This window comes from Apus apus, chromosome 5, assembly GCF_020740795.1.
Source record: "Apus apus isolate bApuApu2 chromosome 5, bApuApu2.pri.cur, whole genome shotgun sequence".
Lineage (NCBI taxonomy): Eukaryota > Metazoa > Chordata > Aves > Apodiformes > Apodidae > Apus > Apus apus.
Window position 1 is genome coordinate 30,270,439 of NC_067286.1, and position 26,126 is coordinate 30,296,564.

General features: G+C 44.9%; 1 protein-coding gene across 8 annotated transcripts in view; it reads right to left on the reverse strand.

Annotated features, from left to right (window-relative positions):
• Positions 1–26,126, reverse strand: part of SUSD6 (sushi domain containing 6) — a 98,499-nt gene that overhangs the window by 63,939 nt on the left and 8,434 nt on the right. For 2 of the 8 annotated variants that reach the window (XM_051621847.1, XM_051621839.1), the window contains exons 1-2: positions 21,597–21,803; positions 14,451–14,533 (exon numbers count right to left, since the gene is read on the reverse strand). The gene's annotated coding sequence lies outside the window, so the exon portion shown is untranslated. Of the gene's footprint in view, positions 1–14,450; positions 14,534–14,931; positions 17,522–18,482; positions 18,936–20,729; positions 21,234–21,576; positions 21,804–24,217; positions 24,234–26,126 lie in introns of those variants that run through there. The other 6 variants (XM_051621846.1, XM_051621842.1, XM_051621841.1 and 3 more) reach the window with 6 other exon arrangements.

The window sequence follows — 26,126 nt, forward strand, 5'->3', positions numbered from 1 at the left end:
GGAAAGACTCCTGGTCAGATGAGAATGAAGAAATGCAGAAGAGGGAAGGGCCAGCCTTGTGAGCTGTGTCATTTCAGAGCACAGTGATGCTCAATGCCCACTGCACATTCCTGAGAGAAGGCTGTAGCTCACCTACAAACCAGTCATCAATAGATGACAATATTCAGGATTCCAGTTCACTTCTACAAGTGCTCATACAGGCCTGAACTAAAAATGCAAAAGGTTAAAGACTGGTGAATTAAGATCTATAATAGTAATGTGAAAGGCACAGCAACAAAAGAAAGAAGCACTATGTGCAATGAGACTCAGACTTTGCAGAAGCCTAAAAAAAGACAAACAGGGGAAGTGCATGCTAGTGCCTTAATATCATCAATACTGGGAGGGTCCACTTCATTCTGGGTTGGAGTTATTTTTTACGTATTAAGAAGAGGATATTAGGGTAATGCACTAGTCTTGAAGAACTTCAGAGAAGTGATTAACATAATGCTTCTTTTTAAAACCACACCTGAACTGTGGGCTGCTTTGTGTAGGTGAATTGTACAAGAAATCCTTTACCAACAGACAAACCAGAGCTCAAGAAAACTTCTGGAAGGATTCTGGCTTACCATCAGCTGAGCAATACAATTATGTTGACTTGAGAAGTGTCAGGCCTACCACCATTAATGCCTGGCTTATTCTCCCCACCTACAAGTAGCCAGTAGACTTTAGGCAAGCCTGTTATTTCACTAGAATCAAGTTGTAGAGGACTAGTCTTCAAATAGCATAAATATGGGCAATAAATGCTACACCTATCACAGGTGTTATCTGCTCTGTTTTCTTACATTTGAATGCTGAGGCACATTTTCTGAAATAAATGACAGTCACATGTTTCCTTACAGCAAGATCTCCTGTGCCTCACATTGAAAACATTTATTGTAAAACACAGAGGAAGTGTGATGTTAGATCACATATCAGTTATGGGATCTTTTCATGCCATGAAATAAAAAGCCCACTGATCTCATGCTGCTGCTTCTTTCCTCTTTGCTTTGGACAGGTATGTGTGACTAGGCAAAAAAGCCCTTCACAAGCCATTCTTGCCTTATTAGCAATTGCAGGGCAAAGGGAGGCAGAAACTGAAGGCTAGGAATCAGACCACACTGTGCTAGGTGCTGTATAAACACAGAACAAGAAAGACCACGGCTACAAAAATATAATGAGCTACCACTACATGGAGAGAAACCACCTCTTTAATTTGAACCATGACTGGTTCCCTGTGATGTTGCTCCCTACAGCAGATTCTTGCTATATAACACCCAGAGAAATCTAGAGCTATTTGTTCTACTGCAAACATGCAATAAAATCTGTACCACGCCTGTTCTAAATGCTTTCTTTGTTCATTACAGAGGATTCAGAAGATTGAAAAGGAAATTAAAAGGTCACTCAGATACATGAGCTATTTCTGTCCCAGAACATGTCAATAACTTGGCTCAGAAGCAAGAATCAAAGAGCAAGACTGCTTGGAAACAGGCTTTCTTCAAATTCTTATCAGTAAATATTTAACTCTTTTTTTAAATTTTTGTATCTACAGTCACTGACATGAACCTGATACTTATTAATTTATAAAACCGGATTTATGAAAGGACTAAGAATTTCCTTGCCAATGGCTCTCCCTCTCCAGTTCCCAGCTCTCTTTGTCTTCAAGCCTTAATGCAGCCTCACCTCTGCTTTCATTTCTCTTTCATTCCGTATGAAGATTACTACCACACCTCCTTACCCTCTCTGCACACACTTCAGTTCACGCTTCACACGCAAGAGTGAACCTTCCCTCTCCCACAGTTCCTTGTGCCATTTTCTCAGGTGAACTCATTACAGTGTCTCCAGGACTTCCCACAACTGCAAAAATCGCCCATGGGCATATAGGAATGAGTTTGTAAGGTTTTGAGGGCAGTTACTTTGTGCATTTTGCAAAGGTCCTGTGTAGCTGCAGCATTACCAATCTAGTGAGACTTGTGCTGGCACACCGTGCCCTCCACAAGGGCTGAGCTGTGCTCTCACTTTTTTGGAGCTCAGATGCAGAGATGAGCAGCACGCTGGTAATGGAGGCTTTCTTCATGCAAGGGGTTATCACCATCCCAAAAACACCTGCATCAGGCTCCCCTGAACCACCACAACTGGGAACACAGGAATCTCCTGCTCCAGGGAAAAAGGAGCAATCTGGCTCCTCTCCCATGCCAGAAGTACTTTCAGAAAGCATGCAGGTTTTACAATGGGAGTTTTGGTTTGGTTTTTCAGGGGGAACAGGAATGGGGGTGTTTTTTGAATATATATTTCTTCTTTAACTGCTCCCCAGTTTACTCATGCCTCCTTAAAGAGACAGAAGCTATGCACAAAACTACACCCCTTTCTTGGCTGGGGTCGAGTTGCTGCTGAACACATTTTGCAGAGCTTGATACCAAGCTGAAGCATGCCTGCAGCATGGATAATGGGGTGCTGCAGTGGCAGCAGGGAATAAACTACTGAGAGCAGTGGGACAGAGAACACAGCCTCACCACATAACTCCAGTCATCTTGAACACTGATCTTGTGTTCAAAGAGTGTAGATTCTGGCAGCACCTTGAAGACTGTGATAACTTTTGTAATACAAACAAGAACATTAAATAGAGATCTCTGTCTGTTCTTGATGTCTTTGCACTTATCTGGCCTTTCCTTGCATTTCACCATCCCCAGTGCAGCTGTTCCTCTTCTCATTGAGGACAAAGATGAAACTGCTGCCTCCTTGCATCCTTGTAACTGTGTCTTCAGTGGGACCTGCTCCCTAACATGGCTATCAGCGGGTTTCACTCCTGTGGTTTTGACTTCTACTAAGAAAAGTATTAGAATTTTTGAGAAAATTATCATAACTAATTAACCCTACCATTTATCCCAACATCCTCAAATGCACCATTCCTCCCTCAAACAGTCCACTGGGTTTCAGTCTTCTAGTCAAGCATGTGCTTAAAACAACACGGCCTGTTGTCTGTCTCTGCCAGCTACGTGCAAGTTAAAGTACTTCGCACTTAAAGCTGCCTGCAAGCCCACCTTGTCTCACTGAATGTAGCAACTACAAGTCTGCACATGCTAAGCAGCCCTGTACAAATGCACCATCACAGGCAACTTACAGTCCAACAGGAAACTGCCAGAGCAAGAGCACCAAAAATCTTTCAGAGAGGACTAACAGTTTGAGCACAGATGGGAAGGGCAGTTCTCTACTGCATCTTTCTTTAGTGCACAGTTTGAGGCAAACCTCTTGAGCCTTGAGATAATCACCTCCCTACCTCTGCTTCCTTCACCAGAAAGACAGAAATAATCTCCATTCCAGAGGCTCTTGCTTTCCCCAAAGGGGAATGGACCCATGCCACTGCCATAAACTTTGCAAAGTAAAACACGCAGACAACACATCAACAAACTGGTCAAAAGACCTGTGCTAGTGTCTCTTCTCAGTATCACACTGACTTGTGAGCACCAGCACTGACTCACTTCAAACTGTTCCACGGTCATTTATATATGGAGCAAGCTGGTATCTGCATTCTCTCAAAAAGGAAAGACAAAACTAGTATGTTTCACCTTAAGCAATCCCTTCACTTTATGCCTCACTGAAAATTATTTCTCACAGAATTATTCTTCTTGTTAAAACCATGGCAGCCTCTTTGATATTAACAGCAAATCCTCCTTCTCATTCTGGGAATCTTTACAAAAATCTACTACCACATTCTTCTTTGCTTGACACCCTCCTTGGTAAACATGTCAATACCAACACACACTTATCTTTACACACAAGGCTAGTATGCAGGGTCCTTGGACAGGGGAAAGACAGACATTTTGACTGCAGCTAGATTTACAGAGAAGGGAGCTATCTAGGCCCAGACAAGAAACCCACAGAAGGGCTTGGTTCATAATCCTGCCTGTCCTAGCTGCATGTGGGATAGAGCAGGTCAGCATAGGTGCAGCCAGCAACAGATCCCCAGTGGCAAAGCCACCGTAACCCTTCCCACATGAGGATTCCTAAGAATACGTGCAGATTCAAGAAGAGATGAGTCATTCTCACAAGCAAGGACTAAAGTTACTATTAGTGTTGTGTCATGTGCTTCACACCCCATGCAAATAAAGATACAAAAGAGAACAACTCTTTGTGGGTGCAACCCCCTAAATCCTGCATCTAGGCACTCAAAGACGTTTGTCTGCTGCACTTTAACACCATATGCCTACTCCACTTATTAACTGGAAGGGAAGTTCATGGGTACACAAGGAGATAAACTACACTGGTAAGAAGAATATAGAAAACAACGACTTACACACAAAAATACCCCCATTGACTCACTAAATGCTGCTCTTGGATACAAAGTGTTACAGATTTGCAAAGAAACTGCAGTCACTAGCAAAACCAAATGAAAATACCACAAAGAAGGTGAAGTGGAACATTCTGTTTTATGTTGAAGAACAAAGTGCAGAGGCGTAAGTAACAGTGAAACAGGAGAAACTATTCAGCTGAGCATACTGACCCAGAATGTAGGGTTCAGCTACCACCTATGTATGCATGAGATCCACAACCCAAGCAACATTTCATGCAGCCCCCAACTTTTGTAAATGCACATTTAGAAACTCAAGGCAACAACCTGATAGACTGGATCTGAACACCACTACAGCCCACTGCAGACAGGGTAGAAAGAAAACTAAGAATTTGTGTAACAAAGCAAAACACAGCAAGAGAGGAACATCTGCTACTTTTACTAGGAATACCATATGGTTGGTAACTGAGGCAGGGAGAATGAGTTCATTCATATTTAAAAGCAAAAGTAATAGGTCACTCCATCCAACATAAGAGAGAAAGTGCCTGTTCCCCTTCTACTGTTCCAGCCCCATCATTCCCAGTCCAGATTTGGCTTTCTGAAGAGCCAGTATTCTGGCCCAGATAGCCAAGTTCAGAGAACTTTTCATGGTAGGATGCCAGAACGATGAGGATGAGAACACTCCTGCAGGAGTTCTCCTTAGCCCTAACACAGGCCTGGTTTATCCACAGCCCACTCGGAGATGCAACACTGAAAGACCAGTTTTGTCACTAGCAGATTACGGTAATGCTCTGGAGCTGTGAGGCATCTGGCAGCAGTAAGCATGATTAGCACAGTAAATCTCAACTGCGATCCTCAAGCCACCTTCAATTCCTGGAAGCACTGCCTAGAATTGCGACAAACAGCTGGTTCAGATCAGAGCACCCAGAAATCACGTCTTTCTTCAACAAACGTGAGGCTAGACACATGGCAGCAGTGTTTTCTAGTATCTTGCAGAACATAGGAACACTAGTTGAAGAAGCTTTTACTTCAGTAGTGCTATGGCAAAAGACCCACATATGGGTCTACATGCAGCAAAGTTATACGGGATACAGAAGTCAAGAAGGACAATCTCAACATATCCACGTTGTATCTTTAAAAAAAGATCAATAAGGTCTTTTTCTATTTAAGCACCTGTTGGTAGGTATAATTTAGCTGTGCAAGTCTTGTGCAAGGAGATAAGATCCCTGGTACTAGGAAAGTCCCTCAACAGCTGTCAAGATATAGCACACAATTTAATTCACCTATTATAAGAGTCCCTCAGTCCCAACAAGGTCTTGTCATATTTGCTGATTTTTCATTCTTCCCAAACCTGAACCCCCACTTGAGCTCTGAAATTCAAGTATTCACTTTGTCAATACAGTTCTCATTGCAAGAGACGGATGGCAAAAAGGATTAGAAGGATTTTGTAGCAAGAGCTGAGCAGCCTAAGCCACAAAGAGAATGCAGTACAAAAGCCTGCTCTGACAATCAAGTGCCAGGAGTAAATAAAACGGAAAAGGATTACTTCCCAGATGCACCTAGGTCCCATGTCCCAGTCTCCCTTTAAAACACTCCAGTCTGAGTCCAGGTAAATTATTGCCCTGACCCACACACCTCACTTTGTATTCGCTCTCTACCTGTGGAAGGGAATTCAATGCTAAAAACCCAGAGATGAACACTCTACATAAAGAGCGATCCACAAGGGTGTCCACTAGGGCCAAGGAAGAAAAAAGGGCAGTCTCCAGGTACCTGGTGCATAACTCTGGTGTGGACTCCAGGTCCACTGACATGACAGCAAGGCTTTTTCTTTCAGCCTTCTCACAAGCAGTAAGGCAAAAGCAATGCAGCACAGAAGAGACACAGCAATTATCTGGTTAACAGCCTCACAGCTAGCAAGTGTCAGAGAGAAAAATCTGAATTTTAGCTGTTGCCAGGCTAACTACTGAGAGAGATGGTTAGCAGCCTTATCTTAGGACAAGGAACTTCATCTTTATACTTGTAAAAGCCAGCTTTTGAAAGTGATTTTGCAGAATGAAGTGGAATTTTCGTCCATGTTTTACCCTTCTCACTTAATTTGTTTAACGATGTTCCTACTAGGAAAAGATACAATTTACACAAGAGAGCAGCAGAAACACTGCACTTGTGTGGGGCAGCAACCTCAGATGGAAAATGTGAGCTGGATGCAGGCTTCTGGCTTTAAAACCTTCTGTAACTCAGACTTCTGCACACAGGTTATGTTATTTTTATATAAGGTTTTCCATCCACCAGTAGTTACTCCAATTCAACCACAAGCAAGATCTACATTTCTTCCATGTGAAAAGCAAGACCTGCTGCCAGCAAAAGAATCACAGAACTAAATGAATTTTCAGACATAGAGGGCAATCAGTAGTCTTGGAAATCAGGTTGTAGCACAGCTTTAAGCAAGTAAAAGGCCACTGGGAGGTACTAAATATGGACTTCCGTAACAAACATGTCTCGGCTTTTTGTTGTTTAGTATCATTATTTCTGCTTGTAGCTAACAGTGATTAAGTCACAGCAACCTTGTTAGTGTTTTCAGAAAAATCAGATATAGTAGAGACAAAAAAACCCTACTTTTTCCAGTGTGGAACTTGGGACAGTCATTTTAAGTTCACCTGAATCCAGAGCTAGATGTGGCATCCCCTTCACACTCCGGAGCATGAAGCAGTGGAAGCCTGAGAAGAAATGGTCAGAGCAGACCAGCAGTTATGTGGGTGGCTCCAATGCAAGCACACAGGACTGCAGGAAGTGGCAGTGGCCAAAAAGGCTCTGCACGTGGCACCTGTCCACTAACACAGGTAAAGAGGCTGCAGGGGAAAGACTGGTATTACACATTGCAGACAAAAAAAAAATAAGAATTCTTTCACATTATGTTTTCCCAAGCTTGCCTTCTAAGTTCTGCAGTCCCAACATTAAACTTCATTAGCAAGGAGAGTCATGACTACTTCCGGCTTACGAGCAGTTAAGCTTCACCTCAAAAGTCTTGCTTTGATCCTCATATTTGTCATGTATCCAGTAATTAATGCTTTTCTTTTTTTTCCTGTAAATTAGAAGGAGCTTCAGGTATTAGAGATGCCCCCAAGGTGCTCTGCCATGGTCTGAACTTTAGACTCACAATAGCTTGGTTGCTCACTACCTCACACTCAAGGTAAAGAAGAAAGAAGTGTATCAAGCCTTCAAGCAAATTTATTCTGTGGGATATCAAAATGACCATCCTTATGTCAGTGTGCACACTGTGATCTGAAAAAAGAAAGTAATTTATCACCCTTTTAAATTTTTCATCTTACATGAACAGATGTAGAGAATTTTTTCAAACAAAGGTAGGATTTCCCAGTTGACCAAGTCCCTTTAAGCAGTAACTGAAAACAGCATTTCCACATTATGACTTTTTTCTTTCCAGGCCAGGTAGCAACCTTGCATTCCTGAGTCTGGCACTTAACCCAAGACTCAATGACTAAACAAATAAAGCCTCCTCTGTCCCGGTGACACTAATGCCAACACTCGCTACCCTGCTCCATGCCGTACATCAACTCTTGTTCTCCCTGCTGCCACCCATGCCCCACACACATACAAGGTCATGGCCTCATCATGTGTCAGGTGTGGCCGACAAAAACCTACACCAGCAGCTGAAACCTTGGCAACCTCACAGCCACATACTGGGAAAACCACAACACAGTGAAGTCACACACCACAGTGCAAGATGTGCAGTAGCCATGTGTTATGCCCTCCTACACTAAAAATGGTCATTGTTGTGGAAGTAAATCTACATGTAATTTTTACTTGATGAGTTTTTGCTTCTGTATTTTTGTTCCTCTTGTTCCAGGAGACAGAGAAGCTCATTTTGTGTTAGAAGGTTACCTATAAAACACAGCCAAATTATCCAAGTGCAAGCCTCACTGGCAATGTCTCCTCCACAGAAATATCAAGGAAAAATAAGGGATTTTACGCTTTTAATATCAATACAAACTAAACTGGATTTAATTTACTTAAAACTTCTTTTGCCAAACATAGCCTAAGGTGAAAAAAAAACTATGACCAAGAAATAACACCCATACCCCCACGGTGTACCAGTGACAAAATGAGACTGCAGTTGTGTTTGAAAACATCATGTTTGTAAGCATGGAAAGGTTTTATCTGTTCTAAGATGTGTATGTCCTGGAATACATGCTTTCATCAGAGGGTGAAGGAGAGTGGGAAGGGAGGTAAAGAGGTGGTGGCACATGGGCAGGCAAGTATGTTTTTACTTTCTACAAGACAGGAAACTCAAGGCCAGACATCTTCCTTCCTCCTATGTTAAATAAACACAACAACTTCTCCTGAGGACATCTACCTCTTGACACCCACCTCTTACCACCTCTTCCAGGATCTAGATTCTCCAAAGACAGAAACCATAACAAAAAGCCTCAAAGCAAGAACCCAGCAGCTAGCTGAATATCACTCAAATGTGGATTTTAAGATGCCTTTGCAATCCTCTTCTGAGCCTCTTGTTGTTCTCTGGCTAGTAGCAGTGACTTTGCTAGCTGGAAACTAAGCTCAGCATTTCTCTTGAGGGAAGGTCCCATGAGGGACACTCACCTACTACATATAGCCCAAATCACTGTGTAAGACATCCAGACCCACCCCTTGTATCCAGATCTACATAATCCAACTGCCTGCTCTGAGCAGGAGATTGGGTCTATAGTAGCTCCAGAGGTCCAACCTTTATTACTCTAACTTTTCACAACCAAAGCTGCTTCTTCTGACCAGGAAGCTAAGTGATATCATATTTTCCAAGAACTAGTTCCTGAACACCAGGAGACTGGTAGACTGTTGAGATGTTTTTTTACCCAGATGTACTCAGATCATCACCTTCACAGGAATAGGTTCATACAAAAGAAACAGTCTGGTTCAATTTTAATTAATTAGTTATATTTTTCCATATTTTTATTTTCCTACCTTCCTCCATTGCATGCTACTGGCCTTTATCTGTGATGTGTCCCCATCTGAGAACACTGCCTAGCACCCTGCAGATCACATCTCAGCTACAGACAGATACATAGCTAAGGAAACTGATCTACCCTCAAAAGTTAACATGCGTATTGGCACACAAGAATTCATGTATGACTAAAACAAGCTCATCTATCTCATTGGTCCATTTCTGGCAGATGCTAAAGGCTTTGATGGGCAGGAAGCCTGTAGAGAAGCCCAGGCAACAACTGCACAATTTTCATGGCACTATACAAAGCTTGCATTAACAGGGCCTATGCTAATCACCTTTCTTAACCTTCCCTGCCTTTTTTTTCTTAAAGGGTAATAGAGCCTCAGTCTCCAGAGGTGTCAGTCTCTGTTCTCAGAGAGGCAGCCTAAGTCAAACATCTTTCTCAGCATCCAGTTCTTGGTTAGCAGGCACAGTGTCACACTCACCAAGGGATTCCACATACTGCGTTTGCAGTATTCTTATTTCCTTCCATTCTCCAAGAAGGGGAGCGGATCTCAGCAGTAGTCTTTCAAACATCAGGTACAGCAGGTGTAACGGCAATCATGCTCACAGTGCAAGGCTGAAGTAACTCTCCTGAATTCACAGGCTTATCTCAGCAACAAACATTAGTCCTCCTAATGCCCAGTGGCTCAAATGCTTAAACTCCTTCCAACTTCATTGTTGAGGACCTTTCAAGAGTCTCACAAGTACAATATATACCTACTTTCCCACCTCCCTGTGCTGCCTCATACTTTATGCAGGACAGCCTGGTTTTAATAAAAAAAAACCAAAAAAAACCACAACCAAACCACAAAACAACAAAAAACCAAAAACCCCAAGTTGTTTTAAAGAATCTAGGTGTTTCCTGTGCATCACTTATACCAAAAAAAGGTACTGGCAGATCTCAACCTGTTCTGCAACAGGCCTATCTTCAGGTGACGTACTTCTCAAACAGGACATTTTCTGTAGAAAGGTTTTTTTCAGCTGAGTACTTCATATTTATTAGTTCATCCCAGGTTTTTTCTGCCATAAAACGTCCACTGTACCAGCAAAGAGGTGAGTCCCTGACCCACAGTTAAGCTACATATCAATAGCTCTGATGCTAATTACAAATAGTTGTATTTTCTTGGGACTCTTCCAACAGATTTGCTGAACTAGAGAAGACTGCTTTCTGCCATGAATCACAGAGCTCTTCCTGATGGAAAGGCAAAGAGGAGAGAGGATTTCAGCAAGTAAGACGGTGGAACAGCTATAGCATCAATTAACAGCCACAGGAAAGACTTGGCTACACCCCAGGCATGCCTTCATCTTCATCTGAAAGACCCATCCTTGTAAAGCAAAAGTACCTCAATCTCTACATTCCATGTCTACCCAGTTTGCCTCACTGCAACTCCTGTTCAAGGAGAACGTGGCCAGAGCCTGGTTCCGTAGTACAGTCAGAGGGGAAATAGCACCCACAGGTAATGCTGGGTTCCAACCTGCCACTCCAAAGTTAGGCGAGATAAGTGATCACCAGCTAGTTTGACTCAAAGCACTCTCCAGGATGCCAAGCTCTACCCATAAACACAACTGGCTAGTAAGATAACGGAGCCAGAGGGGAATCAGCCAAGAATGGGGAGGAATCTTCTTGCCAATCTCAAACACAGCAAGTTGTCACACAAGTCAAAAAGCCCTTTTTCAATGTGTTAGTTGATGACTATGCTATGCTAATTAAAACCCCTATCTTCACCATAATATATACAGATCAAAAACTGAAATCAAGCATGTGTTCTACAAAACACTGGGGGTAAGTGAGGGGGAAGTGGGAAGAAGGGATTGTCATAGCTGAAAGGAAACAATACACTGTTTCCAGGGTATGGTGTCCATCTTCCTTCCTCTCTACCACAGATTAAACCAGAGAGACACAACTGTTAAGCTGGTCTTCAAGTCACATTAAACACCAAAAAAATCCCACTAAAAACCCAAGCCACTCATCTAGAATCCAGACCCTCAGTTCATACGTAAAGAAACAAGCAGAGGAAGTCCCTTCTGGCCTCCTATCAGTGGAAAAGAGAGAACATGTGGGAAGAAAAGCAGATACAATCTTAACATGCTGTAGCATTTCCTTAATTTTTAATACCAACAATGCTGTATGGCCCTGGAGTTCCACCCTACAACACTCCACTTGAAAAGGAAATATTAACCTGGACCAAAAAAAAAAAATCATGAAGAAGAAACCCCAATATGCATGAAGCAATGCAGATGAGCACTGGCCAACACCAGAGCAGACATCACTGCTACAAGAACTTGGGTTTTAGGCTTTCCACATTACAAATGGTTCAAGGAGAGAAGGGAGGCAACAGACAAGAAAGTGCAGGCTAAAGAGCATTCAAGGTCTTATGGGAAGGTTTGCACAGGAGGTGCTCAGAAACGTTTCTGCCATCCTCCTCCTGTTCTCACTTCACAGAATAAAAGTAGGGGAGAGGAAACCTGTGTTCTCTAACTGCAACTTCTCTGCAGTCTCACTCTTGCACACACCCTCTTTCAGGATAATTATTTCAAATCATGAAAGATGAACAGGATGTCGAGAAGTGAAAGAATACAAATAACTGAGTACCAGGCACTTATTTGCAGAAAATGCCCTGCATATGTCAGTTTAGAGTGGAGAAAAGAAAACCAACAAAACACACCCTTTCCAGTTTTTATTTTCAGGTCATAAAAGCAATTGCTGCTCTAAAAATTAGTATTTCCTGGGACTTAACTTTTGGGTTAATAGTGCTAGGCAAAAGCAGTTATGACTAGACCATAATTTTACCCACATATCTTGTGTCACACTGCATCTACTAGTGATACCTCTTCAGGATACTGTCAACCTTAAAAAACAACTGCTCTTTGGAAGTGTTCGTAAGCCCCTTCTCACACCTAGTGCTTCCACACGTTTGTATCAGGAAGCCACACTGAACAGCCTCTGTAATGCACACACTCCCCACCTGTGCACAGCCACTATCAGAAAGGTAAGTTTCAGCTCTGGACCCCCCAAACAGTTTAAATCGGTCTCCTCAGTTGTGCATCTTCTGATAGAGCCTCTCTCTCTCCTCCCCAATACCTTTTTATATACTTTTTTGAGCTCAGCTCATCTAGATGTTGTCTACATATCCAAAAATGGTGCAGTTTGCAAAGGGGTAAACTTTTTATATTGTCACTGCAGGCCTTTTCCAACTCTGCATTAGGAAATAAACACTCTCCACCAAAATGAAACACTACAAGATCACTGAGCTGATGCTCAGATGCTAACTGTGCACTCAGTCGATCTCTGTCTCCTAGGGAAGTTCTTTAATTTGTCTAAATCCCTCCTGTCCCTCTATTCTGTACAAACACTAATGGGTCCCAAATCACTCTGCAGAGGGAGCAGCCCCTAGCAAGACAGCAAGCTCCCTTACAAATTCACAAGAAGGGCAGCTCAGCCATACTCAGGACAGATTATCCACAGAGGATTGCCACCAACTATCCTCAGCCCACTGTCACACACCAAACAGCTGTACTAGGAGACCTGCTTTGAGAAGCACAAGGATGAGCTTCTCCTCAGCTTCATATTGCCAAGGAAAGGCTAAAGAGGCTAATTCAGTACACTTCCCTTCCTTTCTTGATCTGCAAGACCTTTTTTTTTTTTTAATAGCTTTGTCTGATGTGATCATCACACATCAGACCTAACCACTATTTTCACCGCCAGCCCCTGCCCTTCCCCCACAGTTGCAAGTAAGATTTAGTGAAGAGACATGGTTTTCATGGACTATTTTTTGGTGTTATATTACATGCAAAGTCATATTTTACTAAATACCTAGGTTTCAAGCTTTTCTCTCTACTGCTGTGCAGTTTGTCTTTAGACTGGGAGCAGAACATTTGCATAAACCTAAACAGTATTAGGTTGCACACACATTAATTCTAGAAAACTTAAAGCTCTTTGGACTAGTGATCAGAAAATAGTTTCATTACGGGTATTTAAAAGCATCTGAGAAACAATATTCGTTTGCTATGTCCAATGAAGGAAAGAAGAGACAGAAGGAAAAATACCTTCTAAGTTTCAGCTACATGCTGACTTGGATTCTTACAGTTACATGTCCCAACATGTTACAGAAGATGCCACTACATGCAAGTCCTACATGTCCTGCATCAACAAAGTTATTTTCTTATTTAATTATACAAAAAAAAAGAGCTATCCAGCAAGGTATCTATTTAACTGAAGCATACAAGTACCACTCAGGAACACCCTAAAAATCTCAAAAGATTTAAATAAGCACTGCTAACGAGACACTTTCAGAACGTTGCACTCAAGGTAGCAGTTGCACAAAACAGGACAACAGGCCGACACAGCAAGCAGAGTGGCAGCAAAGAAGCTTAATGCCTTATCTCTGCTAGGGGGATGTGAGGGAAGAGGGCATAGTAAGAGGAACTGTCCTTATTCTGATTAGCATCAGAACAAAGGCTCACATTAGTCAGCACTAGGACTCCCCTAGAGTACTGGATAATAACCTTGTTGAATAGCATTAGAGAGATTTCCTCCCCAACCCCCTAGTCTACTTCACTTTAAAAGGGGAATAAAAGAGGGAGGTCGAAAAAACAGCTTATGTTTAGCTCTCTGAAAGACATATCCAGAGAGTTTCTTACCATTAAAAAATAAAATAAACAAGTAATTTCCTTCTGTGATAGGTTTTCAAAGGTAAGATTTAGCAGCAGGTATCGAAAAAAAAATTAAAATACAACAAAAACCACTTTCTGTCCAAGAGGAAAGGTCAGATAGTACAGGTGGCTTAACACACGTGCTTAACTCTGGAAGGCCCAAGCCCAACAGTTTCTACAGCAAAAACAGGGAGACGGAAGGGGGTGAAGAATACAACAGCTTGTTGTAACCAAACCCCACAAAAATGGGTTAACAAAGGTGTCACGACAAAGGCTAAGGCATGGCTATAAAGAAGTCAAATCCTCAGAACGTTTTAGAACACCATCTTGTAAAAGAGGAAGTAACACTAACAGTGAGCAGCTGTCTGGCTGCAGAAGGCAGCACATTCTGACTTTAGTCTACAGAAATGCCAGTCCCTGGCATTTGGACAAGATGAAGGTTGAAAGAGCAAAGATACAAGAAAAACAAAGACACAGCATTAGGTTTCATCTTACCTGGTGTTGACACAAGCATACAATGGTTGTCAAGTTAGTACAACGAAAGCGATGATTCAGTGAGGAGAGCTTGATTCACACACCTAGGAATGCACAAAAAAGTTAAGTGTTAGCTGTGAATATAGAAGGGATAAGAAGAGCAACTCTCATGTAAGAGTCTGAAAGGCTGGGGGGTAGAAGCCGCTCTATTATGTTTTTAGGACACAGGTACACACCTATGCTTCAGGTATAGCACTGCCTGAAAATTTGTATCTGGGTTTGAGATATACTGCACAACTTACTCAGAAACAAAGAATGTTCAAAACTACCCTTACACATTTCATTTAAAAATTGCAAGTATAAGAAGATAACAGATGACAGTTTCAAGCATATCAGAGTTTTACTGGAAACATTTTTGCAGCATTTCAGCTTCGGCATTGGTTTTGTTTGTTTTATTATTTTTTACTTCCTCCCAATGGGACAAAAACTTCTGAGTAGTTACCTGAAATACAGATTAGAACTGCATCAAGTCCAGCCATCAGATACACACATCCACTTCTACAAATTTTCCAAACAAGTACTGGAGAAAGGAAATATACTTTGATGGTGCCAAAAAAACCCCCCACAGGTATGTTTCACTGCCTCTTACCCTCTCATTTACACTTTTTATTCAGCATTAGTATTAAAAATTCCAAAAATTAACAAGGATGGTTATTGATAAGGTAATTTTCTCCACTTGGAAAAGCACAGCAACCAACTGAGAACTGGGCAAACTGGTCATCCAAAAGTGAAAGTAAAAGCTGTGCAGCTGAAAGGAATTTTTGTCTAGCCTGCTAAAAGATCTCCTTTGTTGTCAAAACACTTCACTGTCACATTTAAATGTCAGCTTTTTTGAGTCTCAGAAGTGTGCAAGCCCTGCAAGACAGCAAACCAGAAACAGGCTTGAGATGGAGGTTCTCAGAGCTAATGAAAAAGTAAACCTAACAAACTCCTCCTCATGTCTCTCATTCAACTTAAATAATCACATGCTTACCAGAAGACACGATGACTCCTGACCATATAAACCCTACTCCCCATACCCATTAAGCAGTTTTTAAGGGATCTCTGTTAGTAGGCTTACATGGTTTTATAGTCTCATCTCACAAAGCCAGGGCAAAGTCTAAGATGAGTCTACAGCATATTTTTGTTGCATATCACAGAACCAGTTTGCCGTTTTTCAGGACCACACATTATTTGCAATAATGCTTTAGTTTTATGAAGACATACTACTAGATTTTCCTAACGGGAAAACAAGAGCCTCCCCTGTCTGAAACAAGCAGTGTGCCCTTTTGGGACTTAGAAAAGTGAACGAGGGGTCTCAGAGAGGAGCTGGTGTCAAAGCTTTCAGGATGATCTCACATATGGCCACTGGGTCACCAGTGGAATATGCAGCAGCAGATGGCAAAGTGAAGCCTTCATACCCTCTGAGCAATGCTCTAAAATTTGACACTTCTCTTGAAAAGCAGAGATGTCAATCACCCTTCCAGGCTGGTGTTGTAGCACAGAAGGGATTGTTCTCAGGCTGTGTACCAACAACAAAGGATAACCTATACAGTCTATTTTGAGGACAGTTTCTGTCTTAGCTTTCAAGTACAATAAATCCCCACACAGCAGAGAATGATAAATTACTGGTAAGTCTTCTACACTGCACATCAGCTTTCTTTTGCCTTTTGGCTCATTGAAGAGCAACCCATCCCTCATTTAAAGGGGTTTTAATTAACATTAGAGCACCTTACTAGGTCTAACAAGTAAAATGCCTTGTGAGTGATTGGCACAAACGGGCTCTAATACCCAAAGGAGATTCTGGCACACCCCACAGTATAATTGTATTAGTGTGGGCTGCTTCAATATCTACTCTTTGAAGACTCTCCAGAAGTTATTTACCAAGAAGAAAAAAAAAACCCAGACATCTTAAATAGGTGAGAGACATTAAAGTATTTCCCTGATCTATATGTTTAAAACTACACATACAAACTACAGCTCCTTTCAAAGCAAGTTGCTTTTAACAGGTATTGTTGAAAATCAAGTTGTAACTTTAGCTATTGAAATATCTACAATTTTATATAGTGTAAAAATATAATTCTCAAGCTCACGTACAGAAACTGGGGAGTTGGGATTGGGAGGGCATTATTGGGTTGGAGGGGTTTCAACAGGATTTCCTCTTAAAACTTATGCTACCTTAGGAGTACTGCAGAAAGAGATCCAACACTCAACATAACTTCTTATCTATCTTCATTCCCAAAAAAGACTTAAAACTCAAGTTTTAATCAGATGTTCTTTCAGTTCCCACTCATTTTATTACAAAACCCCATTAAATCAATGCAGGAGAAAAAAGGAACAGCAGCAAACCACAGCAACATTTAATTACAAATCATGAAGAAAATTAGTTGAGGGAAAACGTAAACAGTCTAAGTTTTCATAATGGTTCTGGAGCTTTTAAAGTGTAAGCTAGAGGAGCTATGGACAGAGACACAGAGTATTGAAACCGGTTCACTTCCAACCATAAGGTTAAAGTGGTGCACATCTAGCTTAGCAAAGTAGAAGCACCTACAAGGAAATAAGTCATGGCAAGTGAGTTTACACTGCTGGACTGAAAGCCATTCTAGTCTATAGCATAAACATGACGCAGTGTTTCATTTTTCACATAAAAGCACTTCCAGAAGCCAGTTTCCCTTTACCCTGCTCTAACAGCTCTAAAAGCTCTACTTTACCTTGCCTACAAGGTTACTCCTGCAGAGGTGATGATCAACCCATTCCACTTAACACTCACTTATACCAGGAAGCAAATTTACTGCTGGGTGGGCTGCTTGCCAGGACAGCAGTTCCCCTCAGGGAATCACTAGAGTGACATGAGACACATCAACCAGGTTCTCAGTATACACTCTCCTTTTGGAGCCTGCCTACCATTCAACACACAGGCAGAGAAGGCTAGAAGCTGGGGGAAGGGGTCAACTGATGCAGCAGAGAAGGGGGTTTACAGGACTTTATACCTCTAACTTTTCTGATCCTGCAGATCTTCAACGGCATGAGCTTCCTCAATAAACTGTCTTGAATTATCACACACAATATAATCCATTTAAAAACAAATAAGCAAGCAATCAACAGGCCAGGTTTCGACTGGTTTCTTAGGAGTATCACTAGGTTGAGTTTGGAAATACCCTGTTTGCAGACTGCATTCCAAAGCAAGCCGTGTGAGAACACTAAGCTTCCCACGACAGAGCGCTAGCAGCCACTACTCACAAAACAACCAGCATACAAATGGCGAGTGAAAATACTTCTTGCTACGTACAAAAGCTCACTTCCTGAAATACACAGGAAGAATTTCCACTGGTTAAACTTATCATCATTTTTTGCAGCTGCTCAGTAAACAAGCCGGCTAGCAGAGTCAAGGAAAACACCATCTGCGTAACAACCCAACAGAAGGACTTCCAAAGACAGTGTGCTTCATCAGTCATCCACCTGTCCCTAACTACTGTTCTCCGTAGGGGGGGGGTCAAATCACTACATCACAAGTAATTCTGTCTGTACCCAGAACAGCTTCATAACAAAGATTAAATATGTTTATGATGGTATGCCTAAATACATGATAGTTGTGATAACTAGATAAAATAACTACAGACTGCTGCATTTCTGGCAAGAGACATCTACTGTAATCAATACCACACTATAAAGCAAGCATCCTTGCTACATACAAGTTAAGTTTTCCCTTTTCCTCTTCTAGGAAACACATTCATGTTTCTATGTACATACTCCTAAAGCAGAATTCAACCCCTGCTACCTCTCCTCTCCTCTTCTCACCCCACCCCACCTTAGCCTTGCAGGCAAGGGGGCCCAGTGCTGCCAGTGAAATGTCGCCTCCCCCACAGCTAAGCCTGATCAGCTGCGATCAGCTGGTTATAGCAGCAGACAAGGGGCTCAGAGGGCAGGGGAACTGCAGGGAATCCTTGTACCAGGCAGAGTGCACCACAGCATGCAGGTTGGGAAATGCTGGAGGAAGGCTTCCAAGCTACTAACCTTTCACGCAGGTATCAGCAAGGAATGGGCTTCTCTGCGAGGATCTCGTGTTAGCAAGAAGAGACGCGACTTTCTTTCAAAAAGGGCAAAAAAGACAACAGTAGCCTGACAGACTCTGGGTGCAGCGTCAAACCTTCCTGGACTGACAGAGGCCAGCAGCTTACATCTGTCTCAGGAAAGCAAAGCAAGCAAGAGACGTATTTGCGTGGTATAGCAGGAGGTGGCTGTGGTGTGAGCAAGTACACTGATAAAAAGCAGAAGTGATGCAACAGGAACAGCCGCAGACACAGAAACCCAAGTCTGCAGCTAAGAGGTTGCGCAGCTGAGGAGCTGAAGTTAAGACCACTGCAGACTGCTATTACTGAGAGCTGAAACAATTCTCCAGGCAGGAATGAAATAGCTGAAAACAACCATGATCACAGGACAGAACTAATCCCATCAAAATCACTACACTTCAGGCAGGACACACATTTAGTGACTTCAGTAACTACTGCTTGCTGAGTGCCCAGGAAGCTCGTGAGCTCAAGCAGCCATTTCAGTCCACCTTCACATGCTGCACTAAATATAAACTCTGCTGATAATTGTCTAGAAACTCTTTCAGCAGAGACACCACGCACTGAACAACTCAAGGGCACTGGGCCCTCCTCAAAGACCACAGGTGATCAATTTGCATGATGAGGGGAGAGAAGGTTTCAGAACCAAAGTCTCTGCCACAGTAATAGCAAGGTTGGGAAATTTCAGCCTCCAGATCAGTACTTTCCCAGACTCAGCCTTCATTGAAGCATTTCTGTATTAAAAACCCCTTTAAAGTTGGAGCATAAGGGCACCTGGGTTTTGGCAAGGGCTTGTCCTTACAGTTCCTTTGTCATGTGCCCTCTGCTCTACAATGAGGTGCAATGCCATAAAGTGGTAACAATCATCTCTGATTTTAAAAGCTAGGTTGCAGGTCTTTCAGGCACACTCCCTTCATCCCAATGGCCCCTTAAAGAAAAAACATAACAGGACAAACCAATTTAAGAGGACAGGTGAAAATCCAAACAAGAAAAAAACCCGAAAACAATTTTCTTCTCCAAGTTTTGCTTAGACAATCACTATCAGAAACAACATGCAAGTTACAAAAATACGGAAGTGTGATCTGCAGAACTACCCATGTCACAACCAGCCACCAGGTTACAACACTGGAATTAATTTTATTTTTTTTTTAATAGAAATATACCTCCAAAAATTGTGTAGCACAAAGAGAAGAAGGCAGGCTTGCAAAGAGATTTGTGACAGACACCTTGAAGGCAGTGGATGAAATAAATGATAAACTGCAGACACAAAAGAACTGATCCTTAGAGCACTAGCATTTAATATGCAAATTCTCTCTCCTCTTAAGTGTTCTGTCTCCCTTTGATGTATACAGACAAGTTCTAACTAGATACACAGACTGGGGAGATTCCCCTTTTCCCATTATCTCAAATATTTTTTATAAGCAAGAGCTAAACACTTTGAAAATAACTGTATCGCCCCTGCTTCTGTTCAGAGGGGGAAAAAAAAAGAATAAAAAAACCCACAAAAAGAGAAGTATAAAAACTGTTGTTATTAAAGAAGAGAGGTGATGTCTTCCCAGCTCTGATGCAGGATGCAAGTGACAGGCTGGTGCCCAGTATCTATAGCGCAGCCTAGGAGAGAAAGATAAGCTACACAACAGAGGACAGCAAAAGATGCTCTGGAAGAGATCCAAATGTCTTGAGTTTAGTCTTACTGCATGAAAAATTAAGGAGGTTAAAGCCTCCTCTGAAGAACTTTTCTTCCTATTGTTCTGACGACCACTCTCCTGAACAAGCTGCATTGCTCCAGAAACCTTAGGAATTACGGTGACAATAGACTCCTGCCATCAGGAGCACCATTACATAATAGCATTTATGGGAACATGCACAAAAAGCCACGAGGAAGCACAACCAGACAAGTGCAAAATCCTCACTGCCCATCAGCTCCATTTAGCTCTCAACTGTTCCAAAGACAACTTCAGGATATTTTTAACTTATAAGTTTACTTCTCACCTCCTTCCACCCAACAAAACCTGTGTTACCTCAGACAACATGGAGATCAAGCCCATTACCAACAATAACACAGCCCCCTCGAGGATAAGCCCACTTGAAATGCCTGTATTTGCATTAATCTGTTTAAAAGAACACCACGAAGATGAAAAAAAAAAGAGATGTCACTGTTGCACTAAGTAAATATATTAGAAATAAAACCTACTTATGCCGGTATTTTTTCATCTCCTGCTCAAATTTAGGGACGCTTTACAGCAACGACTGGTTCTCAGTTCTCAAAAGCCCACCGCGGCTGTTTCCGAGTTCCAGCTCCCCCGGGGAACGACGGGCAGATCTGTCACACCCAGGCGCAGCCCCAGCCCCGCACACGTGTGAAGGCAGCTGCCGGCGCAGCTCTGCCCCCCTGCAACCGCTGGGCCACCCGAAGCGAGCAAGCCAAGGCCGGACACAAAGTTCGCACGCCAGATCATCCGCCCCCCGTTCACGCCTTCACCTCAGACACCGCTTTTCCCGGGGGTCTCCGTGCCCCCGTAAGCTCCTCCACAGCAGAACAAACCAGAAGAGAGCAGCGAACGCCGCTCGGCTGTGTTTCGAACTCGCAGGCGTTCACCGCGCACCGGCGGGGACCCGCAGACCTCCCCTCTCAAGGCCGCAGAGCGCGGCGAGAACCCGCCCGGCTGCGCCCGGCGCCCGCACCGCGGCACGCGGGGGCCACAGGTGACGTTACGTAACGGGCCCGCCGGGCGAGGGGCTCCCGCCGCGGGTCCCCGGCCACGCTCGCGGGGTCCCTCCTCTCTCTCGGCGGGGGCCGCTCTGCCCCGCGCCCGGGGAAGCGCCGCCGACACCTCCCTCCCCAGCCGGCGCTTGCCCGCCCAGCCCAGCCCAGCCCAGCCCAGCCCTCCGCCCCACGCCCCGCCGCGCAGGTAGGCGGCCCGCTCCCCCGCACGCCGGCGGCAGGCCCCGCGCCGCAGCCAGGCCCCTTCCCCCGCCCCGCACACCGGCCGGGCCCGGGCGGCCTCCCAGCGGCGCAGCAGCCGGAGCGGGCAGCTCACCCTCCCCCGCGGCGGCTCACCGGGCGGCGCGGCGGCGGGTCGCGGCAGACGCCTGCCGGAGAAGCGGGCGGTGCCCGGCGGCGGGGCGGGGCGGCGGTGCCGGGCGGCGGGGCGGTGCGGGGCGGTGCGGGGCGGCGGTGCCGCAGCGGTGGGGCTGAAGGTCGGCGGCCGCGCGCCCCGGCCGCCCCAGCGTCTCGCCCGCCCAACGCCCCGGCCGCCGCCGCCGCCAGGCCCCGCCCCGCCCCGCGCGCCGCCCGCCGGGCCAGGCGGGGCGGGGCGGCCTTAAAGGGGCCGCGCGGCGGCGGCGGGGGGCGCGGCCGGTGGGGGGCGCTGCGGGGCGCCGCCGTCCCGCCCCTGTCCCGCCGCCGTCCCGCCCGCTGGTGGAGGGCGCGGGGGCCGGGGCCGGGGCCAGAGGGAGGGCTCCTGGCTCGGTTACCGGCAGCTCAGGGGGCCGCGTTACGAGCCCGCTGCGACCGGCGGCTGCGTTTGCGGGAGGGCTGCGGGAGGGCTGCAAACCCCCGCCCAGCCGGGCGGCGTGTCGTGGCACCGACACGTGGCGCTCGCTCTCGGCGCTGCGCTGCGGGGCAGCGGCTGGGAACCGGGTTGGAGCCCTCTCCTGCTCTGCGGCAGCCGGGCAGAGCGCTGCTCCGAAATCCGAGTCGTCTCCAGCCTTCGTTCTCAGGCCGAGGGGCTCCCTCCCGTTGCCGCTGCTGCGGAGCACCCCCGGCCCCGGGCAGGGGAGAGGCTCTGCCCCTGGCATGTGGCCGTGACGGTGCCACCGCGGCGGCACCGGAGCCCTGCTGAGGTTCCTTCGGCAGCTGCTCTTCCAGCAGACTTCCATCTGCCTGCCTGTTCCTTGCCCTGTCTCCCCCGCTCACTTGCTGGCAGCCCCGCCGGCTTCCCACGCAACCGGTCCCTGCCTGTGGCGGGCCTCCGGAGAACACAACCCGCACCGGGCTCCGTCCTGCCGTGCAGCACCGGCAGCCGGGGTGTTGGCGGGAAGGGCTGAGCCTTGGCTGCAGGAGAGCAAGCTCCCAGGGGTTTGGTGCCCGCCAGTGTGGGGTCGGGGGAAGCTCTGCGCCCTGTTGCCACCTCCTCTCGATCTGCCATGTACTGCCTCTCCCAAGACAACACTTCTGCACCCAGCAGTTCACGCAGGGAATCAAGCATCTCTTTTGTTTTTTTGCTTTCCTTTCTTTTCCCTTGAATTAACACTTACCTTATAGATCTGCTACATTACTCATACATTGCTATGGTGAGTGAGCTCTTCTCTCTCTTCTATGGGGGAGCATATGTAACTGTACTGGCAAGGTGGAGGGAAGTGCCCCCTATTTTTCTGCAATAGCATAGTGATCATTCATAGTATGACACCCAGAACAGGCTATAGAATGGCTCACCATCACTTGATCGGATGTAGGTGGTGAGTAGGGCACATGACAAAACATTCCCTTTTACAAAACCTCCCCTTGTAAGAACTTCAAAACCAAAAAGCAGGAAAAAAACTACACTGTCATCCGGAAAACATGCCTGAAGGAAGGAAGGAAGGAAGAAAGTGGGAGCTAGAGCTGCACACAAATCTGCCAATTGACACAGCCTTTTTTTTTCTTTTTTTTTGTGAAATTTTGGGCGTGAGCCAATATTTCCACTCTGTTCCTTCCACCTCCGCATTTTGCTCTGGTTTGAACTGCTGGTGTGGTTCCTCTCACTGGAGGATGGCTCACATTCTTAGGTTCAACCAGTTAATGCTTTTTAATGTTTAGAGGTACTTTTTCATTTCTATGCCACACTTAGTTCCCTTAATTCTCATTCATACATACTTCTCTTTGTCAATGTATCAAGCCACAATAAAAAACACTTCACTCTTCCTTTGGGACCTCAGATCACATTCATGGAACTGTGCTTGTATTTTTGTTTATTGTGGAATCACAGAAATCAGCATTTACAGGCTACCTCACACGTCCAAAGTATCACACGGACATTAACTAATGCCTTTTACCTCGGATTTGCCATGCTGCATCAGATCATCGATCTGTCTAATCCAATATCCCGTTTCCACAGCCAATGCTTCAAGAGGAAGTAAATGCCACCAGCTGGCCCTGAAAAATGTCCTTCCCTCTTCACAGGCCAGTGTCTGTCCAGGTACCACATATCTAACATGACCCCAATTTCCAGCTAACCTCACTTCTGAGAGAGAAGCAACAGATAAAATATGATTCCTGATGGTAGTGCTCAGCTAGAAAAGGCCTCATGACAGTCTAAGCACTATCAGTAGAGAAAAAAAATAGCCTAAGAGATAAAATGCTAGCTCAGGCGGTGATACAACCAATCCTTGCTGAGGAGCCCCTAGTAACATTACCATCCTGCGCAACACTCTATCCTCCCCAGCACTCTGTGCTCCTGCAGACAAGGAGGGACTGCTGTACCTGCTCTCTGCCACTTGCTCTTTCCTCTGCAGAGCTGTCCAGCCAGCAAGCTGAAAGACTGAGACAGCTTCACTCCAAGAGCAAGCTGCAAGAGACCCTTCAGCACCCAGCTCAGTCACCAAAGACATTTTGGCTTCACAGGGCTCCCTCACAAACCTTTTGTCCTTAGTGGGACAGCTCCAAAACTCTTACTACTAAGATGCAGGAGAGCTACTCACCTTTGGCTGCTTCCATCAGTCCCCCAGGTCCAGATTCCAATAGGAAAGCAGGTATCTGGCATCACACCAGAGGTGCCTTTTTGTTCCTTGGAGCAGGTAACAAGCCAGGCATGATTCTAGCAAACGACATCTCCCACGTGTGCGTACATGACAGCCACACACACTTTTGCTTCTTTGTCTTCTTGCTGATAACACCTATGTGACCTATTCATCAGCAATTTGTTTGAAGTGGGATTTGTGCAGCAGTAAATCAGTTTTTAAGTGCTCCTGAAATCCGCACAGCCCATTAGCAGCCAGTTATACAGTTTACCTCTCCTGTTTTGCTTTGTTTTCTCCCACTTCCTTCTGCACACATCCCCTGTTCTGGTTACGCTTCCAGGATCATACACTGGAACCTATGCACAGTTTTCATGTTTAGGAAGGCATTACTCATTTATTAATATTCTAAGTAGATGTAAACAGAGAAGCTCATCTCCAGAAGACTAGTGAAGCAACATGTGAAAAACAAGAGAAAAACAGAAATCTTGGCACACCATCCGCCTTCCTACCTTGCTGAATCACTCCGGGAAAGGAAATTATGTTGAGCCCCTTGTCTCCAAATCCCTTTCTCTCTCTGTGCAGTTCATAGCATGCTGATAAAAGGTGAGGCTAAACCAGGCTACAAGGATCATCCCTGCCATGATATCTCCCTGCTCAGAGTACTGCCAATATTGACTGCACCGAGATAATTTCCCTTCCTGTGACTTGCACAGTTGTGGAACAGCTGCTGGGGCTGTCACACCACCACAGCAGCCAAAAAACCTAGCTCACAGCCTGGGAGCTTACAGGGATTTGGGGCTTGAAGCTGTACAATATTTGTTCTGTACATATAGGCCTGGACCAAAGGAGCTCAGAAGAAAGAAAAAAAAATCTCCTGGAAACTACCCAGAGCTTTTCTCTCTAAGGGAAACAAACAAGGCCTTAATTAATTTTATTTCAAATACAGCAAATTGACTTCTGCTCCAGTTGTGCTAGATTCAAGCCACACAGCACAATGGTATTAATTCCACCTCACTTAAGGGCTTAACGTTCAGGGCAAGGAAAAGGGAGTTTCCTGTAGGTCTTGCTCATGTTGAAGTCAACAACTAAACCACCTTGGTTTTCATGGGAGTGGCTTCTTCAGAGCCTGCATTTCTGAGGTTGACTGTAACATGCCTCTGGTTTAGCACAGCAAAATGCAGACTACATTAAAGGCACTGGCTGAGCAAGTTGCCTTGTCCCTTGCATATTTGTAAAGATCTGCCACATCCTTCCTCAAATTTCATTTTACAAGCTCAGAGATCAAAGCTTTTAGTGCCCTGTCCTAAGGCTACCTTACCGGTTTGCTGATCATCCTAACTTGCTTCGCTGCCTCAGACTTCATTTAATCTTAATTAACACCAAAGTCCTGCCTGCAGGATTTCCTAACACCAGAATAAGATGCAGCATTCTGGACAGGGTCTCCTTGGTACCTCACAAACCAGTGGTGTACTCCCTCATCTCTACCAGAGAGACACTTTGCCCAAGAAGCCAGAAGATCATGGAAGATCACGTTTACCTTCTTAGCATTTGCTTTGTATGAGTACCTCAGAGCCACCCTGCAATTGGCACTTAACCCTTGAGATGCACCCAAATCCCAGCAGAAGGGTTTGCCTGTGAACAGCATTGCCCAGCTGTACAGCAGCTATCCTGCCTGGATATCTTGGCATGGTCTTCTACCTGTACCAGCTTGCCCAGCACCGTCTCATGAATCCCATCCCCAATCTGTGCTGAAAAGCTGAGAGCTGAAGGAAAAAAGGTACAACAAAACCCACATTACTGAATCCACTGAAACTGCTGGTGTAAACAAAGTCCAGAATCTAACTTGTATATACACGTCAGAAACACCAGT